The 25,722-nt window shown below is 41.5% G+C and overlaps 1 protein-coding gene across 4 annotated transcripts in view; it reads right to left on the reverse strand.

Moving 5' to 3' along the window:
• The window catches only part of NOS1AP (nitric oxide synthase 1 adaptor protein), a 318,633-nt gene that overhangs the window by 242,417 nt on the left and 50,494 nt on the right, over positions 1-25,722 (reverse strand). The window contains exon 1 of one of the 4 annotated variants that reach the window (XM_053607762.1): positions 11,897-11,956. The exons of the other annotated variants lie outside the window; for them this stretch is intronic. The gene's annotated coding sequence lies outside the window, so the exon portion shown is untranslated. Of the gene's footprint in view, positions 1-11,896; positions 11,957-25,722 lie in introns of those variants that run through there. 4 annotated transcript variants of the gene reach the window in all.

The following is a 25,722-nucleotide window of genomic DNA, read 5'->3' on the forward strand; positions in this document are numbered from 1 at the left end:
TCCTTTCAATATGTCCTTTATCTTTGGGTAAGGAGAAATATCAGTAGGGGCCAAATCAGGTGATTAGAGAGGATGTTCCAATACTGTTATTTGTTTACTGGTTAAAAACTCCCTCAAGACAGTGCTGTGTGAGCTGGTGCATTGTTGTGATGCAAGAGCCTTAAGTTGTTAGCTAAGATTTTCAGTTAAGATTTTCTTGTTTCTCTACTGATATTTACTTGGTCTGTTATGCTTCTCACAGTCAGCCAATGATTCAGATACAGAATTCGATAAATTTTTGCAACATTTTCATCAGTTCTACTCATTACTGGCTGCCCTGCCTTCACTTCATCAGTGACGTTTTCTCTCCCCTCAGAAAAATGTTTAGTCCATTTGTGCAATGTTGTTTTCGTCACAGCATTAACCACATAAATTTGGACTAATGTGTCCCTGATTTCCCTTCCACTCTTGCCAAGTTTAATAAGAAATTTACAAATGTTTGTTCATCACTCTAATTCAGGCTCCAACATTTTCATAATGTCACACAAAAACATGCAACAATGGACACCATTCAGCAAGATACTTCCACACACTGTCACAAACACAACTATTAGACGCTGATATAGCAAGGTTATGAAACCTTACTGAGTTGTTTGTATAGTGCTGCCTACATATGGCAGCAAGGTCATAAACTTAATTATCAGACCTCAGAAATTGGCAGGAAACTGACCCTTGAAAGGAGGGAACTGTACTAAGTGAGACTCAGGTTTGTGGGAATGTTTATCTGGTAGTACAATCCCACAGGTTCAGATGGGTTGGCTGAAGCTCAGGCAGAGAAACTTACTCTGACAGCCTGAGTTGGACACCAGGGATTGAGAAAGCCAGAGGAGCTTAAAACTGAGGACAGAAATCCCAGACAAAAGGGAGTCAAGGAGGGGCAGCCCCCCAAAACATTTGCAACCCCCAATCAGGTTCTTGGCTCACCCCCAAACTGTGGCATGTACACAGAAGACTCTAAGGACCCCAGAGAAAGGGATAGCTGGAAGAATAAAAAAAGTAAAGATGTTAGCTGCTGCCCACCTCAGGGGAGGCAGATTTGGGATTTAAGACCAGCCAAGTTAACAGCCTTAGATAAGGATAAGAATACGCTGTTCAGAAAGGACAACAGAATCCCGTTATGGGTCTATTAAAACCCACTGAATGGCTGGGGCAAGCAAGGCCACAGGGAAAGTACAGGGCTCCAGAAAGGGACATAATGTAAAGGTCCTCACCTCTGCTATGTTCCCAGCTCTCACCTTCTCTCTCAATACTGATGCCTTCGACAGCCTCAGCCCACAGCTTATACCATGTGAGATTCTGGAGAAACCCTCTCCCTCCTCCCACAGAGGAGGACAGTGAGGCCCAAAACAGTCAGCAGATGGCAGAAAAGGGGCCAGGTCCCCCACATACCTAGTTGCCAGTCCAGGAGCCTGCACTCTTCCCAACCCTCTCCTTTTGGGGATCCCAAAGCCAGCCCTCTGGTCTCCTGGTCACATTATAGCCTCTTCCTAAAACACACACAAGCCTTGGAGGAAAGGGGAGAATCTGATAACCTGCTCACATCTAGAAATCACCAGCTGTGAGGTGCCCATGTGAGTTGGTCCTTTCACCTATCCTCTGTCCTGACACTTTCCAGAAATGGGGAATCAAAGGAGCTTTCCCTCTGGAAAGTCCTTGCTGCCTACAGACACAGCTGAGCATCCTGCTGAGGGGATTGTGAATGTGACCAGGGTGAAAGTTCTCGCCTCATTTAACAAGGAACAAAGCAGTACTAAGCAGCTCCAGATTCCAGGGCACACACTCAGCCAGTGACCTTCTACAAAGTGCTCTGGGGGAGGGGAGGCGAAAGGGAAAAGTTCCTGGGGTGTCCCGCTCCCCACTTCTGAGGCTTTGCTCAGAGCTCTCCAGGTGCTCAGGTGCAGGGAGCCAGGGCTGGCCAACAGGACACCCATGAGGGCGTTGACCCGCACCCTTACTCTCAAATGCAACTGGAGGCAGAGGCTCAATGCGGACTCCACCCCCACCCTTACTTGTTCACACACACACTCCAGAAAAGCTTCCAAAATGCTTAAAATGCAGCTGCACACCATGTATTTATTTGTAGTCTAAGAGGAATGAAGCGCTTATATTTCTTCCTCTTTCTCCCAGCCCATCTGAAAAAGGAAGTACTATTTGAAGGCCATCTGATGCTCTGTGTCACTATTGATCAGCAGCTCAGCAGGGCCGATGAATGTGCCAGAGATCACAGCAGAATCCTTCCTGCTTCTCAACATTGAGGGGCTGGGCGCAAAATAATTGCAGTGACTTGTCTTTATGCTAATGCCATGGGATTCTCTAAAAGGGGCAGAGGGTAAGATGAAACATCCAATGTGCCCAGGGGAAAGCTGTCTCTTTCAGTTCTCTGGGTCCCCATTAGCGGAAGCTTAGATGGGTTGACCTGATTATTTTTCTTTATTATGAGGATCTGAGGGATACAGCAAAGAGGAGAGAAAAAAAGCAAGAAGACAAAACTGTTCTGACCTTTCAACTATCAGCTCCTGAATAAAAGCCTCAGCTTGGTGATTAAAATCTCTGCTCATGTCAGAGGCCAGGCTGCACCCTGGGCAGGTGGCACTCTGGACCCTGCCTAGCTGGGATGCCTACCTGGCTACCAGGTTTCTCCTGGGGAAAAAAATGAAAAAAACAGGAAGAGAAAGCAAGCCTGAGACCAGGTGAGAGGCACAGAGAAACAGCGACAAAGGCTGAATGATAGTTAAATCATCACCTATACCAAGCAAACCAGGATTGGAGAGACGAATAAATACTGGGAAATCAATAGGAAAGTCAGATCCAATGGCAGAGCTTGGATCCCACCTGATCCCACCCTTGTTTTTACAAGAGGAAAAAGTGAGATTCAAAGGAAAAACAGAAACATATGGTAAAACTCCAAATTAGTACCATCTCTATGGAACACAATATGGAAGAAAGAAATACCACAAAGAAATAAATGTAGACCTACCAGTTGATCCAGCAATCCCACAACTTGGTATCTACTCAAAGGAACAGAAGTCATTTTTACCAAAGAGACACCTGCACTTGAATGTTTACTGCAGCACAATTCACAACTGCAAAGATGTGGAATCAACCAAAGTGCCCACTAATTCATAAGTGAAGAAAAAAAAAAATATATATATATACACACATACACACACCATGAAGTACTACTCAGCCCTAAAAAGGAATGAAATAATGCCTTTGCAGCAATTTAGATGAAGTGGAGACCATTATCCTAATTGAAGCATCTCAGGAATAGATAAACAAACACCATGTGTACTCTCTGAAAACTGAGAGCTAATCAACAGGCCCAGGGAGATGTAAAGGTCACAGGAAATCAAGAAGAGGGGAGAGAGAAGGGAGCAGTAAAAACCTACTGAGCAGGTACAGTGAACACTATTCTGGTGATAAGTACACGAAGAGACCTGACTTAAGCATTAGAAAAGGTATCCATGTAACAGAAATATTTGTACCCCCTTAATATTCTGAAAATTAAAAAAAAAAAAAAAGCATGGAAACACGGCTTGTGAGTGGCAGAATCAGAACCATTATAATGAACACAAGCCCGTGTCTGGTTCACTGCATCAGACTCAAATTGAGCTGGATGAGGATGCCTGTGCACGGACACCCAAATGGCCACAAGGTCAAAATATACCAATGAAAAATTACAGAGCACTGATACTTGCAGGGAATGGACGGGGATCCATACTTGGTTCACATGAATGACTTTGAGAATGAAATAGAAGGTGTACAATAATGAAAATGGACCAGTAATGCAATCAGTGTAACCTGGTTTCTTGCACCCTCAATGAATCCCCAACAATAGAAAAGAAAATGGACCAGTAACACAGGAGGGAAAATACAATCCAACTATGAGAGAGGAACAAGGAACTGAAGAAAGAGCGATGAGAAGGCCCCAGGATGATGCCAGAGTGAGATCCCTTATTCTTCACATAGACAATGAAAGTGTCCAACTTTGGGCAGCACTGACATTCCACACCTACTAAATTCTGAAGACTTCAACTCATCAAGCCTCTGTTTTACCTATGAAATGTTCCAATTATCTATCCTTCCTACTGTCAGGGTTGTCTTAAGAATCAGAATTAGATGATACAGATCAAAAGTCTTACAGTTGATGAAATACTATACAATCATAAGGAGATAATCTTTATATTGTTGTATTCTTGCTTTATGGGCCAGTGTGAGCTCTAAGGTACAGAATTTGTATTTTTATGATAATCATCCCTGCCCCCACCGAATTCTCATAAACTAATGATTATACACAAAGCAAAGTGATCCAAAATGCCAGCATTAAGAGAAATGACTCTAAACAGGACCAGAGAAGAGTGAAAAGTAATGATTAGCACAAGCAGAGAGTGTCACCAGTGACCAGAACACACGGACAACAGGCGAATGACCCCCATCTGCCACCCCTAACAGGATGGGCTCAGGTTGAGGTGAGCCCCTTGCCACACTTCCCTCCTGACAGAGCAGGCTGTGACTTGGGAAACTTCCCTGAAGTTGAAGATGTGGGGTCTGTAGTCAGTCATTCATCATGCACCAGCCCCACTGCAAAATGAAACCCCACAAATGAGTAAAACTTTCAGATAACTGGCATATTCCCTGTTTAAATACAAGGCTTCTATATTTTGAACTCTCTTGATAAGAAGTCTCCCAAAAATACATTACACATCATCCCTACAATTGAGCCAGAATTCAATGTATTTCTTCAAGATGCAGAATAACCATTTTATTTATATGTATAAGCTACAAATCAGCAATGACCCAGTAAGGAATGTCTCCCGTCTACTACTAACCTTCTGAGTCCTTGAAGCTGATCTTTAGGACTTTTCTAAGGCCTCCTACATTGTTAGCAGAATGGTAACAATACGCTAAATATGCTTCTACCCTTACCAAAAACTGTCCCCAGATCCTTAAGTACTAGAAAGACAAATCTAGAAAAAAAAAAAAAGAATTATACACAGTGACCAAGTGGGAGTTATCCCAAGAATAAAAGTTGGTTCAACATATAAAAACCAATTAATACAATACACATATTCATAAAGGACAAAGACCATATGCACATCTGAATAGCAAAAAAACAAAAATCATTTGACAAAATTTAACACTTTCATGATAAAAAAACATTTTACAAATTAGGAATAGAAAGGAATGTCCTCAAACGAATAAAGGTCATCCTCAAAACCCATATCATAACAATACGCTAAAGGTAGAAGCATATTTAGTGTATTATTAAGCTTTTCCCTTAAGATCAGAAACAAAAGGATATTCACATTATTGTCACTCCTATCCATCAATGAACTGTAGGTCCTAGCCAGGGAAATTAGGCAAGAAGGAAATAAAAGGTATCCAGATAGGAAAAGAAGCAGCAAAACTATCTCTATTCACAGATAACATGATCTTGAATATAGAAAATCCTAAGGAATACACACACACAACTAATGGATAAGTTTAAAATTGAAATTAAGGAAATATTCTATTTATCATAGCACAAAAAAAGGAATAAATTTAACAAAAGTAGTATAAGCCTTAAACACTGACAATTATAAAATATCATTGAAAGAAATTTAAAAGTCATAAATCGATGCAAAGACATCCTATGTTCATGGATTAGAAGACTTACATCGTTAGGATACAATACTGCTCAAATTGATCTACAGATTCAGTGCAATCCCTATTAGCAACCCATCTGTCTTTCTTAAAGAAATTGACAAGCTAATCCTAAAATTTACATGAAGATATAAGGGACCTAAAATAGTCAAAACAATCTTGAAAAAAACAGCACAAAGTTAGAGGATTCAGACTTCCCAATTTCAAAAATTACTGCATAACTACAACAATGAAAGACAGACTGTTACTGGCAAGAAGGTGGATACATAGATCAATAGGATAAAATTGAGAGGCCAGAAATAAATCCTTATATTCATGGTCAATTGACTTTTGACAAGAGTGCCAAGACAATTCACTGGAGAAAGAATGGTCTTTCCAAAAATGGTGCTAGGACAACTGAATATGGAGAAGAATGAAGTTAAACTCAAAATGTACCATAGACCTAACTATACAGTATAGGAGTTAGAACTATAAAACTCTTAAAAGAAAACATAGCACCTTAGAACAGGGAATGGTTTCTTAGAATGAGGCCAGGCAGGGTGGCTCATGCCTGCGTAATCCTAGCATGCTGGGAGACCAGGGCAGTGGGATCCCTTCAGCTCAGAAGTTTGAGACCAACCTGAGCAAGAACAAGACCCCTGTCTCTACTAAAAGTAGAAAAATTAGCCACGTGTTGTAGTGGGCTCCTGTAGTCCCAACTATTCAGGAAGCTGAGGCAAGAGGATTGCTTGAGCTCAGGAGTGACAAAAAAAAAAAAAAAAAAAAGAGAGAGAGAGAAACTGGACTTCATCAAAATGAAAACACTTGTGTTTCAAAGAGCTCCATCAAGAAGGTAGAAAGACAACTGAAGGAATGGGAAAAAATATTTACAAGTCATATCTAATAAGGGACCTATATCTAGAATACAACTCTTAACAACACAACCATAAAAAGACAAGCAACTCAAATTGAAAATGGGCAAAAGACATGAGGAGACATTTCTTCAAAGGAGATATACAAATAGCCAATAAGACCATGAAAAGATGTTCAACCATCAATGATTTGGGAAATCCAAATCAAAACCACAACGAGGTATCACCTCACACCCACTAGAATGGTTAAATAAAAAAATAACAGGTGTCGACAAGAATGTGAAGAAATTGGAATCTTCACACCCTACTATAGGATATAGTACAGCCACTGTTAAACAGTTTGGCAGGTCCTGAAAAGTTAAACATAGAGTTAACATATGAACTAGCTATTCCACTCCCAGGATAAATGAAGACATATGGCCACTCAAAAACTTGCACAAAAATATTCATAGTAGCATTATTCATAATAGTCAAAAAATGGAAACAACCCAAATATCCATTAACTGATGACTAGGTAAAGACAATGCAGCATATCCGTATAATGCAGTAGTATTCAACAATAAAAAGGAATGAAGTACCAATATGTGCTACGAAATAGATGAACCTCAGAAATATTATGCTAAGAAGCTATTCCCAAAAGGATACATATTAAATGATTCCTTTAATGGAAATGCCCAGAATAGCAGGCAAGTCAGTAGAAACGGAAAGTAGATTACTGGCAGGGGGTTCAGGGACTGACAGTTAATAGTACAGGTTTTCTGTTGGGGATGATGAAAATGTTCTGAAATTGCACAGTGGTGATGGTTGCACAATTACGTGACTATAGTAAAAGCCACTGAATTATACACACTTAAAAGGGTAAATTAATGGTATGTGAATTATATCTCATTAAAGCTTCTATAAAAAAACACACAACAAACGTCTCCCTCTGTCTGGCTGTCAACTAGAAAATACGCCTGCAACCAAATTAGGTTTTGAGTGAGCTTCTGAAGGGCTCCCCTTTAGGCAAGGTCATAACCTCAGCATCCATCTTGGCTGCTCAATATCCATCCTGCGCCTCTCTGCATTGCTGCTGGAGTCCAGATATTTGAGTTCACCAGATAAACAATCAGTGGGGGGGGATGAGTTAAACTATACTGAATTTTAATCCTAGAATTTTAGCTCTAAAATTCAGTATAGTTTAGCTCATCCAGAAGATATTTTCCTCTCCCAAAAATATGAATTTTCCTTCCATTGTAAGAGTAGAGCAATCTCATTTTACATTCCTCTCCTCAATGCAGTAACATGGGATGGAAGCTCACAAAAGAGATTATTTCTGCATCACACTGAAGCTTCCAGAACAATCCAGTCTAATCACCATGCCATTTCTGGGGCTGCCTGGGTGAGCTGGGTTCACTGGGGTGTCACCAAAACAAACAGCACCAGTCTTCTAGGTAGGAATGTATTTATAAAGACACATCAAGAAAAAAGATAATGTAATCCATTTTCCAACTTTTAAATTCCAAGTATTTCAAAGTCTGTGACTGAAAGAGGGGTGGAGGGGGGAGTCAGGTCACGGCGAGATTTTTTAAAAGGAAGAATTTCAGGGTTGGAAGAGACACACACATCATGCCCTCTCCACCATATATACGTGTGAAATTTTAATCTCTCTATAATCCCCACCAAGTCGTTAACCAGCTGATGCTTAAATACTGCCACTACTGAAGAGATCACTATCTCAGACAATAGCACTGTTGGAAAGCTCTCCCTTATGGGCAAGGTCAAGTTCATCTCTATAAAGATCCAGTCTCCTCTCCCCTAAGGTATGTAGATAATTCTCACCACCCTGTTGCTCATGGACCCTGTCCTCTGTACATTACAGCACTTCTCATCTTTATTGCTCAAAGGACATTATAGACAAGCAAGCCTTCACCATTTAGCTCAAAAGCACATCTCAGGTGCTACCAGCTCTGTTAGGTGTTACCATGAGGGCCCTCTGGTGGCTAGGGGACAATTTAAGAGATAAAATGAGGAGAAACAGTAAATAAGACAGGAAGAAGAGATGCCTAAGATGTCCAGCTGCAGAGAGAAACCCCAGATGAGCTTCCACCCTGAAGCCAGCCAAGCCCTGAGCAGGATAGTTTCAAGGGCTTCAGTTGGGACTGGGCACGGTAGCTCATGCCTGTAAATCCTAGCACTCTGGAAAGCTGAGGTAGGTGGATTGCTTGAGCTCAGGAGTTTGAGACCAGCCTGAGCAAGAGTGAAACTTCTTCTCTACTAAAAACAGAAAAATTAGCTGGGTGTTGTGGTGGGCACCTATAGTCCCAGCCACTAGGAAACTGAGGCAAGAAGATTGCTTGAGACCAAGAGTTTGAGATTGCTGTGAGCTATTATGACACCATGGCACTGTACCCAGGGTGACAGAGTGAGAGTCTATTGCAAAAAAAAAAGAACTCCAAGTAAAAACATTTGTCAATCCTCTGTAGGCTCAGCCACTATGCTGTATGAACTTTTAATCTACAGAATACAGACAACAAACACCAGCTCCTTTTTCCTCCCACACAATTGCGAAAACAGCAATATGGTACTTTGTATCTGTGAAAGGAGAAATGATGTTGAGATAGACCAGCTGGTAATGAGACCAGTGCAGGCGAAGTTTGTTTCTGGTGCTCCTTCACCTCTCACTTTGGTCCCAACTCCTTATCTTTCCAGGTATCCTGTACCCAGCCCTCCTCCCCACACAGTACTGATCCCATGGACAACTTCCTTCCCTTCCATTTTTCCCTACCAAAACTTTCTCCCGTGTCCCAAGTCTTCAACCTCCCTCCTTTCCATACAAAACCTACCTAATTAAACAAACTAATCATGTTAGGACAACACAGGGAGCAAAGAGCCTAATCAATCAGCCTGGCCCCATGACACAGTCATACTTTAACAATATCTTGCAGAAACCAGATGTCATCAGAGGCTATTCACTGGTCATCAGTTTCCAGCACTGAGTAATGGGTCAGCAGAATGGATAACTGGGGACAGAGATGTCTCTTAACTCCAGAATTCATATTGCAACATGAGAGCTTCCATCTATCCTGGCAAGTGATGGCACTACACGGAGAATCACAGAGGCTGTAATTAAAGACTTTTAAGGAAGGTAGTAAAGTGTAACAGGAAGCACCTGGGCTTTGGAATCAGCTCTGGATTGAAATCTGAGTTTCAGTTTCTTCTTCTATAAAAATAGAATGCCATCGTCCTAACAGAGCCACCGTAAAGATGAAATGAGATAATGTATGTATAAATTACACAGCATTTAGATCGCTCAGCACCACGTCTACGTCAGTTCTCCCTGTTGTAGAGGTTCACACTTGTCAGAGTTGTGAGTTAAAGTCTGTCTGACTCTTAGATTAGCCGTGTCCACCCTGACCGGCTGCACTGGTAGGTCCTACTTATTATCATCACTATCACCTCTGTATCCTGAGCACCTAACACAAACCCTGGCCCATCCAACAAATGAATGGACAGACGGTAGCTTTTCCTGTTTCTAAGCAATAACCTTTGAAATGTTACCTAGTCCTTTACCTACTCCTGCAGGCAGTCCCACACCTCCCACACTATAAAGACACTATCTTATTACCCAACTTGCCATGGGGACCCACCCAACAGTCCTCATAGCCGAGGAACTAATCATTCTTACTAACAGCAGCAGCAACACAAAACAGAAATACTTTTGTAATGATTTTTCAGAGAGAGTAATCCGAGTAAGCTAAAGAAGTAGTAGGAAGTCTGAGAAATCAAAAGTCACAGCAACGATTCCTCTCACCCAAGAGTGATAAGACAAGCTCCAAGGATAATCAAAAAGTGTACAGAAGAGTGGTCAGGAAACCAGGCAGAGGTGAGGGGCACGCAAGGCCTGTTTAGACAGATTTTCCCAGAAGGAAAAACAGATGGAAGAAAGGGACATTAGCCCCAGAAAGCAGCTCCAAGGTCTTTCAGTCCCGCCTTTTTTTTTCCACTCCAACAAGGCAGGACACTGATATTCAATGATCCAGTGTCTTGCTCAAGGTCACCCAGTTAGTTACAGAATCAAAGTAACTCAGGTATGACCACGTGTGACCCAGGTATCTTGGCTTCAAAGCTAATGCTCTAAAAATAAAAGTATGTATGATGGAATCAAATGAAAAGGTTTAGTGGCTCCAATTGCAGCTCCACCACTTTGTAGCTGCTCTATAAACTGGAGCCACCTGGTCAGCCTCCCTGCATCTGGACTTCTTTGTCTATGAAATGAAACTCTGCAGGGTTATCCCGGGAATTAAATGAGATCATGTAGGAAAAACACGTAGGATCGCATCAAAGCTCCATTCCTATATTTAAAAGTTAGAGAGTACTTCCTACTTGCCAAAGATAAAGAGACGAGGAGAAAAGAAGAGATTGTAAAGAAAAAATACGTGTAATCAGGAATGACCCCACTCCATTGTATCTAAGAACTGGATTTGGAATGATCACCCAGGGGATTTGAATGAGTACAAGAGGAGCCGGGTAAGGGAAAAGAAAGTAGTCCCGGGTGGGGACGGACGGGCTCCAGGCAGGCAAAGGTGTTCTCTGGGACACAGAAAAATGCTTCAGGGACAACAGTAAGACTGCACCAAACCTGGCCTAAGACCTGAATTCCAAATCACACTGCTCGCCTCTCATTCCGAGAGACGTCAACAAACCACAGCAAGGGTTCACATTTGTCTGACCAAGGATATTTTTAAGGAAAAATTGATATTTTCATAAAGATTTTTGTGGGGAAGTAGAAAAGACTCCCATTACATACTGCAGAGCTAAACAGACGTCCCTGATAGATGTCCCTGTTGTTCCCACACAGTCATTCCACCCCACCAGTGGCCTCCTCTCTCCCCACCCCATGTCCTCTCTGCACACAAAGCTGTTTCAGCACTCCATCTGTGCGTCCCTTTCAACACAGAAAACCCCACAAGTGCTGAGCAACCCTCCCAGTACTCCTCTAGCACTGAGACCGGTGGACATTTCAGTGCTACCCTCTCCTACTCACAGGAGTTCTGTAAAGCCCTGATAGATTGAGTCTGGGCTTGTCACTAGGTGATGGCAGGGTAGTGCTTCCACCCACAGAGACAATCAGGAAGCAAGTCCCAAGGCTGCAGGGGCTTCTGGCCCAGTGACCACAGCCACCCTCCAATGCCACACAGTTATATAGCATGTTGGTGATTAGAACCCTGTGGTCTTTTCAACCACCTCGTGCCTGCTTTCTGGGAGCTTCCAAGAACAGGCCAAAACCCATCTGGGCTTTGAGAGGCAGACGCCAGAAGAGAGAAATGCAATTCCTCCTGAGGCAGGGCCTTGTCCACAAGGAAGCGTCTTCAGATGCTTACCAACCGTGAGCTTCAAAGTCACTTGGGTGCAAGGGTGGTGGGGATACGGGCCAACCAGGAAGCTTCTGCAGGCACAGTTAGGTCTACCAGCCATTCCGGTTTGCCTGGGGCTGTCCTGGTTTTAGCACTGAAAGTCCCATATGCCAGGAATCCCCACCCTGGGCAAACCCGTGCCCTGGTTGTTTCTCTAGGTGTGGTGTCTCCTCCCTCCCCTCAGGATGATTTCACTAGCAAGGTGACAAAACACCCCTGACCTACCAGGCTGCAGTCAGTGCTGCCAGCAACCTTGCCAGCTAAGCACACAACCCCTCTGAAGCCTCAGATCTTGGGTGAAATCATAGAAAAGGAAGGAAGAAACTAGTGCCGAGAGAGCAAGATCAGCCCCTGGAGACGGCCCCCAGGCAGACAGGAGCCCAGGCTTCTGGCCCCACTGTGCCAAGGTCACAGGGATGCCCTCTGAAAATTGGCACCCAGCCACAACCGCTTCTCCCTCCACCAGCTGCCCAGGATGGATCTGGGAGCCAAATGAACAAAATAAAACACTACTCCAGGGTATAGCAATTAATAACTGCATATTAATATCAATGAATGTATTTTTATACAAATTCCAAGAATTGCAAACCCTTCCCACCGATCTCCACACAGTCTTATCCTCTCCGGCCACTCAGCCCACATTTAGAAAACCAAACAAGGAAAACCACATCCCCCATCACCACCACCGCCCTGCCGCACAGCAGCAGGGCAGACTAACTGCAGTCTCCTGAGAGACCTTGAGCAAGAAGCACCAGCTACATGACGCCTAAAAATTTGACCATAGAAACTATGAGACACGAAATGATTAGGCTGTCTCAAGCTGCTAAGTGTTAAAGTAACTGGCTACTGATACACGAGGTGTATTTGCTGTACTAACTAGAATTATTTACCAAATCAATACCTTATACATTAAAAAGAAAAAAGGAGCTGCGAATGCATTCTGTACCCTGGGATCACATTTAATGCGAGGAACCGGCCACACCAGCACCCTCTAACACACCTGCATACTCTAGCGCTCGTAGCCCTCCATACTCCAGACCCATCACAGGGTCAGACCCTTCTTTCTTTCAATTAAAGAGGGTATTCTGTCGGTGGATTCTTAAATGGGCATGAAAGGAGGAGATAAATACTAGCAACTATAAGAGAAATTCGCAGTCTAGGTACATAACACAGCAAGACCCAATTTTGTGTGTACACAGAAGCATATGTCCACACGTGCATATGGGGAGAGAGTGTGACTTTTTCACCAGTGGGACAGCAGAATGAGAGGCAGGTGATTGAATAAGAAGAATGGGCTTAGAAATCAAGCAGAGAAAGGACAGAAAGAGGCCTTCATATGGAGACTTTAACAGAGCTCTAAAGTTTACCTCTAAGGTTCCCCTGGGACCCTGGACTACCTCAGAAGCAAAACAAAACCTGGTCAGCAGTCACATGTTCTGCTGACCCTGGACAGCAGTCCTAACAACTACGGGGCTAGGAGGGGTCTCTTAGCACAGATCAATAAATAGAAACGCTTCCAGAGGCACACAGCAACCCAAATCCAGTTAGGCTACAAGCAAATTGCAAATCAATAGCACTGCAGAAATGCAGAGGGACAAACAGTTCTGGCGGTGGCAGGAGGAGCCTAGAATGTGAATGAACTTATCAACATGGCTGAGAGGCTGAAATTAACCAAGAGGAGAAGGATGAACAGAATATGTCAGCAAGTGGAGCTGCTACAGGAGGCCTGTGCACAAATGGCGCTCTGCCTCCTAACCTGGGGCAGGGTGTCTACCAACAACAAAGTCAAAAAAGAAAAGGGAGACTCCAACTCTCAGCTCCCACCTGCACCACTAACACCAAGGCTCATGAGGATCAAAGGTAGAAAGGAAATTTAGAGATCAAGTACCACATTGAACAGAATCTTCGAGGCGCTTTTCTTATGATTCACCAGTTCCTCAGCAGCCGACTCAGAGCTGCTGCACTCTGCTTGGCCTGACATAATTGACCTCTTCCTAAAACACCAGGGCACATTGGGAAGGACAGTACTCATCCCAGAAACACCAGGAGGTACTGCTGTCTGCTCCTCCAAGCCAGCTCCCTTCATACCACAGCCAGCTGAGAAGCGATTCAAAAAAAGACACACAAAAAAAGATCATCTTACTAAGGTTCTCCTTAAACTTTGGCAAATCATCAGACATCAAACTTTCTGTCTGAAAAGGTAGAGGGTAGCCATTTGCCCACGGCAGCATGGGAGAAAAAAAGAACACACCCGGAAAGCAGCGGGGGATGAGGGTGTCACACCAGCAAGACAGCATCGGAAGTTCTAATTTTACATTCTCATTTCCAAAAACTGCTTCTGATTCTATGTTCCTTCCATAAGATGTAGTAACCTACAAGAATGGTGCTCCCGAAGGAAAAGTGTGATATCCCGCATTTCTAACTGGGCACCTAGCAGATATTCAAAGAATCAGAAGAGGTTAGATATGAGTAAGGAGGGGAGAGGATCGTGAGCCCAGAGTAATAAAACTCTTGGTCAAATTGACATCATAAATTTCTAAAATATTAAGGATCCCTCTCTTGTTGGCTGTTTTTCTGCTCCAGAACTACCTCTCTTCTGTATTATACTTCAAATCCCACCCACCTTCAAGATCCAGCTCAAATCTCATTTTCTCCGTCTGAAGTATTCCCTGACTACTCTGCTCACAGCAGTTCCTTCCTCTTTTGAAGAACAACCCACGGCATCTGTTGCCATCATTAGGTTGTTTTAATGTTTTCACTTGCTCTTATAACAGAGCTTTCACTGGACTCTTAGAATCTCAGGACCCTGGGTGGTTACTATATACTGAAATCACATCCCCTACAACACAACAGTTGCATATACACAGGGAGGTGAATATAAAATAGCTTTTGAATAAATAAAAAAGTTTAAAGTCCCCACTACAAAAGAATCAAATTTATGATATTTCATTCCTGAACAAATTTAAGTAATATGGACAATTCAAACAATCAAATGAAATTTAGGAAGAAGCCTTTGATGTTCACAAAAGCAAGTCTGCCTGTTTGCCACCGTCAGTCTTGAAATTCAGTTACTCTCCCTGAATTTCCAGAGGTCAGGATGGTCCAGGCCACCCTCTCACTTTACGACAGATTCCCAGGTGGTGAGAGTAATTGTGTTACTAAGTGAACCTGGGTCTGAAACTCCCCTGTGCAGACCTGGCCACCCTCTTGGAGAGATGCAGAAGTTTCCGTTTCTCAGAGTCAAAAATAAATGTCAAATCTGCAGACAGAACAGGTGTCCCCCCAATCAAGATCACATCCACAAATCCAGGACATTTGTACCAACTGTTCCTGTCTTCTAGTACTGGAAACCTTCCAGAATGACAAATAAATTCATCCTCCCATGATTCCAAGGGCCTGTCTTTCCCGGCTGCAGTACCTGAAATTCAAAAACGGGTGCAGATACTCAGTACGCACAACGTTCTTGAGAAGCCTGCAGCCTGATGTGACGCAGCCAGTCCTTCATCAGTCAACAAACACCCGCATAAGCACTAACAGTACACATAAAAGACACGTGACTCAACAGTGACAATGCACTAAAATGACTGCTGGAAAGAGCTTCTATCTACCAAAGTCCAGTAGAAGCACTGAAAGACAGAAACACCTAAATCACTCGGGTGCAGGTCAGAAGTATTCACAAAGGGGACAATTTTTGAATTTGAGGAATGAACAGTTGGTCAGATGGAAAAAAAGGAAGGGGCCCATTCTAGGCAAGAGCTGGAGCATACACAGACACTAAGGATTAATTCAGCATTGGCTGTTGGTGTGTGTTCAGATGCTGTAAGTCCTCTACCAGGTGAGATGAGGCCGAACAGGTAGGCAGGGCCAGGTCATGAGGGCCTAGTATTGCTACTCTGGGGCACCAGCAGCCACTGAAGGATTTTTGAGCAATAAACCTTGATCATTGGACTTATATGGCTGTTTCATGGGTGATGGATTGGAGGGAGCAAGATGAGATAGGAGCAAAAAAATTATGAACAGTATGAGGAAGTATCTGGGAACTAAGAGGGACAGGTCTTAGAAATTAATCAGATGTGGCCATGAGAGAAGGAGGCAAAGTCAGGGTAATTTCCAGGACACCTTTAACCGTCCCTTAACCTTCCACAAAATACACAACTTTCCCCCCCATTCTCCTTCCTCTATCCCCCACTTACAGTACCACTACAGTTTTGCTTTGAGGTAAGTTCTCCATCATACCTGGGTTTGCTATGACTCACTTCTCAGATTTATATAATTTAGCATAAATGCTGTCCTGATGATGGTGTCACCTGTGTTCTACCCTATTTAATTGAATTCCTAAAGTGTCCTTCTGAACTGAAATTCATTTTCTTTCCATTTTAGAAGAGATACAATTTTGTGAATTTATCTTCCTTCCCTCCTCTCTGCTTAACTTGTCTCACATCAAGTTCACAGGGCAGGAATTGGATCTAATTGTATGTCCTCCTTCACGCCAAGCATATTCCTGGCACTGGGTGAATGCCGATTACTTCTGCTGACCACAAAAATAATAACAGCAATCTATAAATACCGTGGCTTCCTGCAGTTGAGAGGAATTAACCACACTGCAATTAAGGAAAAGCTGAAGAAAACATTTAGTTAGCAACTTCTCAATGCAGACAATAAGATTAAGGCAATAAATACCAGTTCCAACATATTTCTTTGGTGATGTTTTATAAAATAGTCCAATAAAATGCTAAAGACCACCCAATGCCACAGCAAAATGCTAACAATGTCTATGAGTCATCCAAAAGCTAAAATTGAACAGAATAATCACGTGAAATAAAAAGAATAAACACCAATAATTTATACTGTTGCCAGATTATAAAAAGGAGTATTCTAAAATCCAGTTCATATAAAATATCATACTTTGAGGACAATAAGACAGCAAGCTGGTACAACACTGTTTATAGATTTCTAGAGAGGGTTTCTGAGTTCAGGCACAATGGTGACCAAGAAGGGGATGAAACCTACCAGAATTGGGTCTAAGCAAGAACAGACAGATAATATAGATAATAGATAATTATGGGCCAAAACATGACAAAATGTTTGGTAAGACTAAAAGGTATTCTGGAGCAAATTAAGAAAGCATAACCCAATAATGGCTTACGTTTGATAGTACAGCTTAGTTTAATTCAAAATTTCTTTTTTTTTTTTCTTTTTTTGCAGTTTTTCGCCGGGGCCGGATTTGAACCTGCCACCTCTGGTAGATGCGGCCAGCACCCTACTCCTTTGAGCCACAGGTGCCGCCCTTAATTCAAAATTTCTAAGATGAAACACCAAGAATACAGATAAATTAAGTGGACTCCTACAAGCATACCACCTGGAAAATGTTTTAGGTAAATGGCTGCCAAAAAATAAACTCAGATATTGGGGCCTACACAGAATCTCACAATATCCCATCTATTACTATCACAATGGACCTGCAGACACAAAAGTTTCAATTAACTGTCAAGTGAAAAGAGATCACTGAGGAAAAGACAAAAAAAGTGTTTAGCTTGGATGGAACAGCCAGAGCAAACACAAAGAAGCCAGGGCACATTCCCGTAAAGTGAGGAATCTCAAAAAGAAGAGAACTCTGGTTGCAGAAGCTGATCTTTGCCCATCTCTGCACCACAGCATTGGTGCCGCGGGTAACTGAAGGAGTCTGGAGGCCAGGGGAGGCTCCTCACAGCCTCACAGGGCTGAAGGAATCAATGTGGAGATGATGAAGGCTAGAGAGCTCTGGTGTAGATTACTATTATGTCATCATAAGGGTATTTTATACCAATGACTGAGTTTCAGAACAAGTTTATCACGACTTTCCATACTGCTTTAATGAGCGGAGATTAAGTGCTATTATTAAATAACAATCGTTTCATTCCCAGGAACTCGTCCCATCAGATAATTCTGTCCAACGGCAAGTCTCCTATTTTTCACTATCTCTGAAGCTCTTGACTTTTATCTCTCTACCAAGGCCATTTCTCCTGTGATCTGATCAAAGGGGATAGAAAATGATTTGACATTTGCAGGCATCCATCTCTACCCTAAACTCCCCAGATGCAAGTCTTTCATCATGAGCTTCCCACAGACTCCCTTGCCTGAGGAAGCAAATTTGACTTGCACTTCCTCCAACATGCTTTACCTTCCCAAAGAGTCCAAGGATGCCATTGCTTTTTGTTAGAGGGAGCATTATATTCGGTGCAGTACACCCAGTACTTGGCAGAGTCAGGTGTCCCATGACCTTCACCCTCCCAGGAATTGTACTTTGAAGCTTCCCGCAATTCTCCAGCACGAACCGAATGTTGTCAGCCCACCTTCCCATGCAGAACTAGGCATCCCACGTCTGGGACACACACATGTGCCATTACCACCAAATTAGATCTCTTGATAGTCATTTAAAGGACCCTTTGTCGTGTAGTTCAGTTTCAAAGTATTTCACAGATTCTCTTATTTGATCCCATTAACGATCCCACAATACAAGCAAACAACATTGCTCCATTTCACAGATGAGAAGCCTAAGGATGAGAGAAATGTAGACACTTGCCCGAAGTTTCACTGCAGTACAAGAATTAAAAGTCAGATACATTGACTCCCTATCTGGGGCTTTTTTCCCCCACATTCTTTATCTTAATCACATCATAAAAAATGCCACCAGAAACCACTAATAACACTGGAGCCCGAAGAATGATCCAGAAGGTCCATTAAAAGGGCTATTTCTGCTGAGCTTGGAAAGCAACTAAATCAAATCACCTTTGAATACTTTCCAGCCTCCCAGGGAAATGTTCCTGCAAGGACATTGCACTTTGGATCAGGCTGTTTACCAATCTAAACAAGAAGGCTCTTTCCATGGGAAATCACACGCTTAACTGTTTCTGGCCCACCTCACTCAACAGCTAATAAAATAAAGACCCCAATGTCTCTACTATGCTCTTCTTTCTGCTATCGTGCCTTGTCACTTGTCACAGAATCCGGTGCAATTAATTGAAGTTATTTGCTCATATATTTGCTTCCCACTGCATTGAAAGCCCCCAAGCCTAAAGACCCCTTGAATTCCCACACCTAGCACCCAGCACAGGACACAAGCAGGCATTCAGATGTCCAAATACAAAATGCACATGAGTACTGAGAGGAAACACTTCCTACCATATTCCCTGATTCCTACCATAGAAGTTCGAAGGGGAAACTCCTGTAGTTGGAGAAAATAAGAAAACAGGCAAACATTTCTGCTTCACTCACAACTAAGTCTTTCTTCTAAATCTGTTTCCCTAAGTCCCAGTTTTCTTTTATCTATAAAAGGATAGAGGGGACTAAATTTGTAGATGCCAAATCCAGACTATTAGAGGAAGGCCTGAGACTGGGTAATGTTTTAAATTCCTTAGGTGATTCTGGCAATCAGCAATCCATTCACTCAGCAAATGTTAGTGTCCTCACCGCCTCGGCCAAAAAGAGGAAACAGAGTCCTTGAAGGCTGGAGCAAGACTCAGCAGTGCCCCAGTTGGTGGGAAAGCTTTGGGTTCATTCATTTTTTCAACACATTGTAAAGATCTGCTGTGGACCTAACACCAAGCTTACCAAGAGATGGGACAGTTTGATAAAATAGAATCACCAACCTCAAGGAGATCACATCCTCGCAAAGATTAAGAATTCTAAGGGACTATACAATGTGCTAGTGAAGCAGAGATCAGGGACAGCTTCAGAGGATGCAGCATTTGAGCTAAGCCTATTAGGATAAATAGATACAAAGAAGCAAAAGAGGATATTCAGGCAGGGAAAACAGACAAAGAGGTAGGAAAACACTGCATGTTTGTGAAAGCGACAGAACTAGTCTGTGCAGAGTAGGGAGTATGCACTGGGGGCAGGTGGAAAACAATTGGGGGTTTTTAAAATGAGGGTGGATGGCAAAAAGACCAGTCCTCCTTATTCAATTAGGAGAGGTGACCTAGAGAAAACAGTTATACAATAACACAGGCATGTGTGACCCAAGCCTGTGTTAGAGTACAGAAAATTCTAAGGAGAATACATTGTAGAGACAGAATGGTCAGATTAGGGCTTACACTGAGCCTTAAAGTATGAATATACAGAAAACACAGACAATACAAGGAGAGAAAAGCTTAGCTGGGGACTCAAAACACCTTGGCATAAGATGACAAGAACATTCACAAAAATTAGTATATTTAGTGTACAACAGTGTATTCCTTCAAATCTTTGTGAATCCCTATGTGCAGAGTAAAGGGCAAAAGCAAGTCAGAAGGGGTATCAGGGCCTAAGGAGAATCTCCTAAGACCAGGAAAAATTATCCAGGACCTCATCAGAACTCACCCCGAAAGTGACTCAACAGCCACCAAACTAAGCAGCTGACAGGGAAGTCCCAGGCTTTGTTCGGAGGCAGCACCTGATCCCTGGTGGTTCAGAAAGTGCTCAGCTCAAAGTGATTTCTTCAGATAATAAGAGGAAGCAGGAGTTAGACATGGAACCAGTTTTCTTTCCCATATATATATAATTCTTAAGCTACTATATACTAACAAATTCCTTTGCAAACATCTTAAATATCTGTACTGTGAATAAGTAGAGAATAGAAAAGAATATAAAAGATAATGAAAAAATAGAAAAATTTACCCCATTTAAATTTTAAAAAGTATACAAATAAACTTAGCTTTGAGATACAAATATTTTTTGAGTTTTCATTAAAGGGTGTTCAATAATGATGAAGACAATTATCAGTATTTAATATGTCATTAAATATTTCATTCTGGCATGATGAACTTTTTGGAAATATAGACAAGGAATGACTACTTCATGATTAGAATTAAACCACAGGAGAATAGAGGTTGCTGAGTGAATAGAAATAACAATTCAAATGAATATGTCCCCAAAGACAGACAATGCAACATAATAAAAGTACGAAAAAACCAAAGTGCATGTGGAAATGTAGTGTATCATAGAGTGTTTCCATTCAGAGGAGGAAAAAAATTAGCTTATTAATAAATAGTGTTGGATCACCAGATAGCCAAAGGGAATACTTCAAAGATGACCATAGTGATATTCAGCAATGAGATATGTTGCGCTTTTTCTAGGATGAACTTAATTATAGGATCTCATAACAACAGCTCTGATGGCCATTCCAGATAAAGAGTTCCAAAACTGTCATAAAGAGTGGACTAGAGGTTGGACACAGTGGCTCACACCTGTAATCCTAGCACTCTGGGAGGCCAAAGTGGGTGCATCACCTGAGCTCATGAGTTCGAGACCAGCCTCAGACAAAGCGAGACCCCGTCTCTAAAAGTAGCCAGGCATTGTGGCAGGTGCCTGTCATTCCAGCTACTCAGGAGGCTGAGGCAAGAAAATCACTTGAGCCCACAGGTTTGAGGTTACTGTGAGCTGTGACACCACGGCATTCTACTAAGGGTGACAAAGTGAGACTGTCTCAAAAAAAAAAAAAAAAGAGTGGACTAGGCGCTGGCATGGGTGCACAGCTTCCCAAGGGGAGTACCTTAAAGGTGACCATAGTGATAGTCAGCAGTGATACCTAGCACTTTTTTTAGGATGAGTTAGCACACTTCATTGTTCAACCTCATATTGTTTTGGTTTTTTTTTTTTTAATTAAATCATAACTGTGTATATTAATGCAATTATGGGGTACAATGTGCTGGGTTTATATACAATTTGAAATACTTCCATCAAACTGGTCAACATAGCCTTCACTGCATTTTCTTAGTTATTGTGTTAAGACATTTATATTCTACACATAGTAGATTTCATTTGTACCCTTGTAAAATGCACCATATCGACCTCATATTGTGAAGTGAACAAAAATAACAGGGAGAAAAAAGGCATGCCTTAACCAAATTATGAAAGTTGGCATCTCCAATAATATCTGGTGCCTCCTGACATCATGCACTAGGAAGGATACAACATCATTTCTGTAGCTTCCCTGTCCCAAATGCTAATGCTAATCCTGAATCTAATCATGAGACAATGTCAGCTGGACCCCAAGTAAGGGGCACTGTACAAAGTAACTGGTCAAAAACTAAGGTCATGAAACACAAAAACTAAATAACTATTCCACATTAAAGACGACTAAGGAGACAATACAACTAGAAGCACTATGTAAGACTGGACTGGATCCTAGATCAGAACAAAAATTATTTTTGTTTTACTACAAAAGATATTAGTGATAAAATTTGAATATAATCTGTAGACGTGATAATGCTGGTGTATCAAGATTTCCTTTTTCTTTTTGATTAATTTCCTGATCTGACAACTGTACCATGACTCATAAGAAAATATTCTTGTTCTTAGGAAATTCACACTAGAGTACCTAGGGGTAAAGACACATCATGCCTGCAACTCATTCTCAAATGGTTCATTTAAAAATAAAAAATAAAAACTGTGTGTGTGCATATGTGTGTATAGATGGATGGATAAGAGGGAGGAAGGGAGGGGAAACCCAGGCAAAGAGTAAACTGGAGTCCTTTATCCTATATTTGCAACTTTCCCTATGTTGAAAAGAATTCAAAATAAGAAACAAAAAAAACTCAAATATGCAGAATAGTAAATATAGTATGTTCCACTTTACACAGAGGTTTAGGAAGTAGATTGAAATACATAGGTAGATACACTTGCAAAAGAGAAATACTGAAAAGATTACCCCAAAACTAATAAAAATGTATAAACACCTAAGGAGGACACAGGGTAGACAACTATGAATATACCATGTTAATAGCTTTGAATTTGAAATCCTATGTTCTAGATAATCAAAATATAATAATTTTTTTGAAAAGCCACTAAAGATTAAAAACAAATGAATCCACTAATATCTCAAATTGGTGACATAGGTATATGGAGAAAAATTAATATTTCAAAGGTCTTCAGAATACAGTATTTCAACAATAAGTACCACATGAATAGAGTCTAAGGACAAAGAGAAATACAATGAATTAAACTATTTTCAGTATTATTAGTAGCAAGCAATATTGGTATTATTTTTGAAACTATTTCTATATGCTGTAGATAAAACAAATAACTAATTATATTAATATTGCTAGAAACCAAGATTTTCTTTTTTTTTTTTATTATTTTTTTTTTTTGTAGAGACAGAGTTTCACTTTATTGCCCTCAGTAGAGTGCCGTGGCGTCACACAGCTCACAGCAACCTCCAACTCCTGGGCTTAGGCGATTCTCCTGCCTCAGCCTCCCGAGTAGCTGGGACTACAGGCACCCGCCACAAGGCCCAGCTATTTTTTTTGTTGCAGTCTGGCTGGGGCTGGGTTTGAACCCGCCACCCTCGGTATATGGGGCTGGTGCCCTGCTCACTGAGCCACAGGCGCCGCCAGAAACCAAGATTTTTAATAAAAAGAAAAATATACAAGTATAAAATTAAAGAAGTTAAAATGCTATAATGTCAGGCACTGCCCGACTTGCCCAACAGCAAGGGCACCAGCCACATACACCTAGGGTGGCAGGTTCGAGCCCGGCCCAGGTCTGCTGGGCAACAATGACAACTGCAACCAAAAAAAAAAAAAAAAAAAATTAGCTGGTATTGTGGCAGGTGCCTGTAGTCCCAGCTTCTTTGGGAAGTTGAGGCAAGAGAATCGCTTAAGCCCAAGAGTTGCTATGAGCTGTGACACCACCACAGCACTCTACCCAGGGTTACAGCTTGAGACTCTGTCTCAAAAAAAAAAAAAAAAAAAAAGCTACAATGTCAGTTGTAACTGGAGATTTGGGATTCATTATACTATTCTACTTTTGTGTATAATTTTCTATTACACAAAGTTTATTGTCTCCCAAAGACCTACTACATCAGTGATTCTCAACCTTCCTAATGCCACGGCCCTTTAATACAGTTCCTGTGGGTCTCGACCACGGTTGAGAACCTCTGTACTACATGCCTAGCACAAGGTGACCTCATCTGGAGGATTCTCTACTTTTCCCTATAATTCAAGATTTATTAACAACCTATATGGAATAAAAAAATAAATAATTCTTATTTTATTATAACCCCATACCAGATAGTTTACTACACTGGGATTTTGAAACATTAATATCTGAAAGCATTATTTCTGGATATTTATATCATTAGAAGATAAATTTCCATCAACGATAGATGACATATGTCTTGCTTTATCCAATTTTCATTTTACTAATTACTGTATCAAGAAAAATTACCAGCGAATAATGTTAAAATCATCAATAGGAGTTTCTCAACTTAAATACGCCTTGAAATTAATTACCTTATAAAATGAGGTCATTTGCAATTGCAATAATGACCCTAATTTATCCATTGATAAATACCAGCTTTTAAATACTAGGCTGTCAAAAGAGGCTCACCTGCATTATAATGTGCTTGTTGCAAAGGACCCTAACTACAGGATTCAGAAGTGTGTTTTTCTACCCTAACTGCAAACATTCTATCATCGCTTTGTCCTCCTTGTAGGTACAATGTCTACACTGTCTACAATTATCCCACATCCCCAAAGTGGTGAGAGCTGTACTTCCTGAAACTGCTCAGATAATTACAGAAGGAATAGTCCTTTTTCTAAAGTAAAAATAATAAAAAGTAATGATTGCTAACTTTCACTGTTATTTTTTATCATTTACAATAGTTAACATTTACTGAGCACTTAGCATATGGCAGACACGCTGCTGATCACTTTACACAATGTCCTCGGTTTACAAGGGCACCTACCAAGACTCTCGGGAGATGATCCCCCCAAAGTCACACCACTATAAAGGGCAAAGCCAATGTCCTCCCCCACCTTCCTCTATAACCAGGGACCAGTTGTGAGATGTAGGCACAGCACTTGACCTCAGTTTCCTTATCTGCAAAATGAGGAGGTTGAACTAAATAAATATTCTCTCCAAGTCTGAAGTGATCAGTCTACCTCACTTGAATGCAGTTTTTCAGATGAAAATAAATAAATAAATCTTAATGGGCTGAGCTCTTTAGCAGAAAGGCATCTCCCTGTACCCCTTGACATGGCTTGATCATGTAGGTAAGTTCCTCAGGGGGAATTCTGCTCTCCAGAGAGTCCAGTGAATGGGAAGTTATGGTGCAGAGGGTCTTTTTTGATCCTGTATCCAAAAGAGATAACTACCAGGATTAAGGAGCAGAGGCATCAACACTTTTCAAGTGTTCAGGTAGCAACGGATGGTTGAGGAATCCAGGTGGGATTGGGGCAGAAAAAGGAACGATTCCCAGTGAGCATGCAGAGTCTGTGTTTAAAGGTATAAGGGAAAAAACCTATAAGGATTCCCTCCCGTTTCCTGTACTAGATTCCCAATTCTTATTTCCCTATTTGTAAACAAGCTTAATGACTCTACTTAATGTCCATCATTTGAATGAACTGTCACTTGCAGAACAATTCCTCAATTGCATTTAAGCTTTCTACTTTTCATTACTCTAAATAAAACTATGATGAATACAAAGATACAATGCGCAGAATATTTTGCCATATTTAGTGTATTTTTTTAGATTGACAAATGAAAGAACTGTTTGGTTAAAGGATATAAAATGTTGAAGTATCTTGATATATACATACACACACATATATATACATCATACACATACATATACATACGTATATAAAAATCAAATTTTGTTCTTAAGAGGTTGTACTAGTTTATACTCCCACCAGTAGCAAAGACATCCTATTACTCACAGGGGAGGTTCCTATTTGTCATCTTGACCACATACCAACTGTTACCATCCCCGCTACCTCCCCCATGCCATCCGTTTCCTTTGCAAGCCAAGGATCCCTAGTATGTTTCATTCTTCA

Source organism: Nycticebus coucang, chromosome 10 (assembly GCF_027406575.1).
Source record: "Nycticebus coucang isolate mNycCou1 chromosome 10, mNycCou1.pri, whole genome shotgun sequence".
Taxonomy (NCBI): Eukaryota; Metazoa; Chordata; class Mammalia; order Primates; family Lorisidae; genus Nycticebus; species Nycticebus coucang.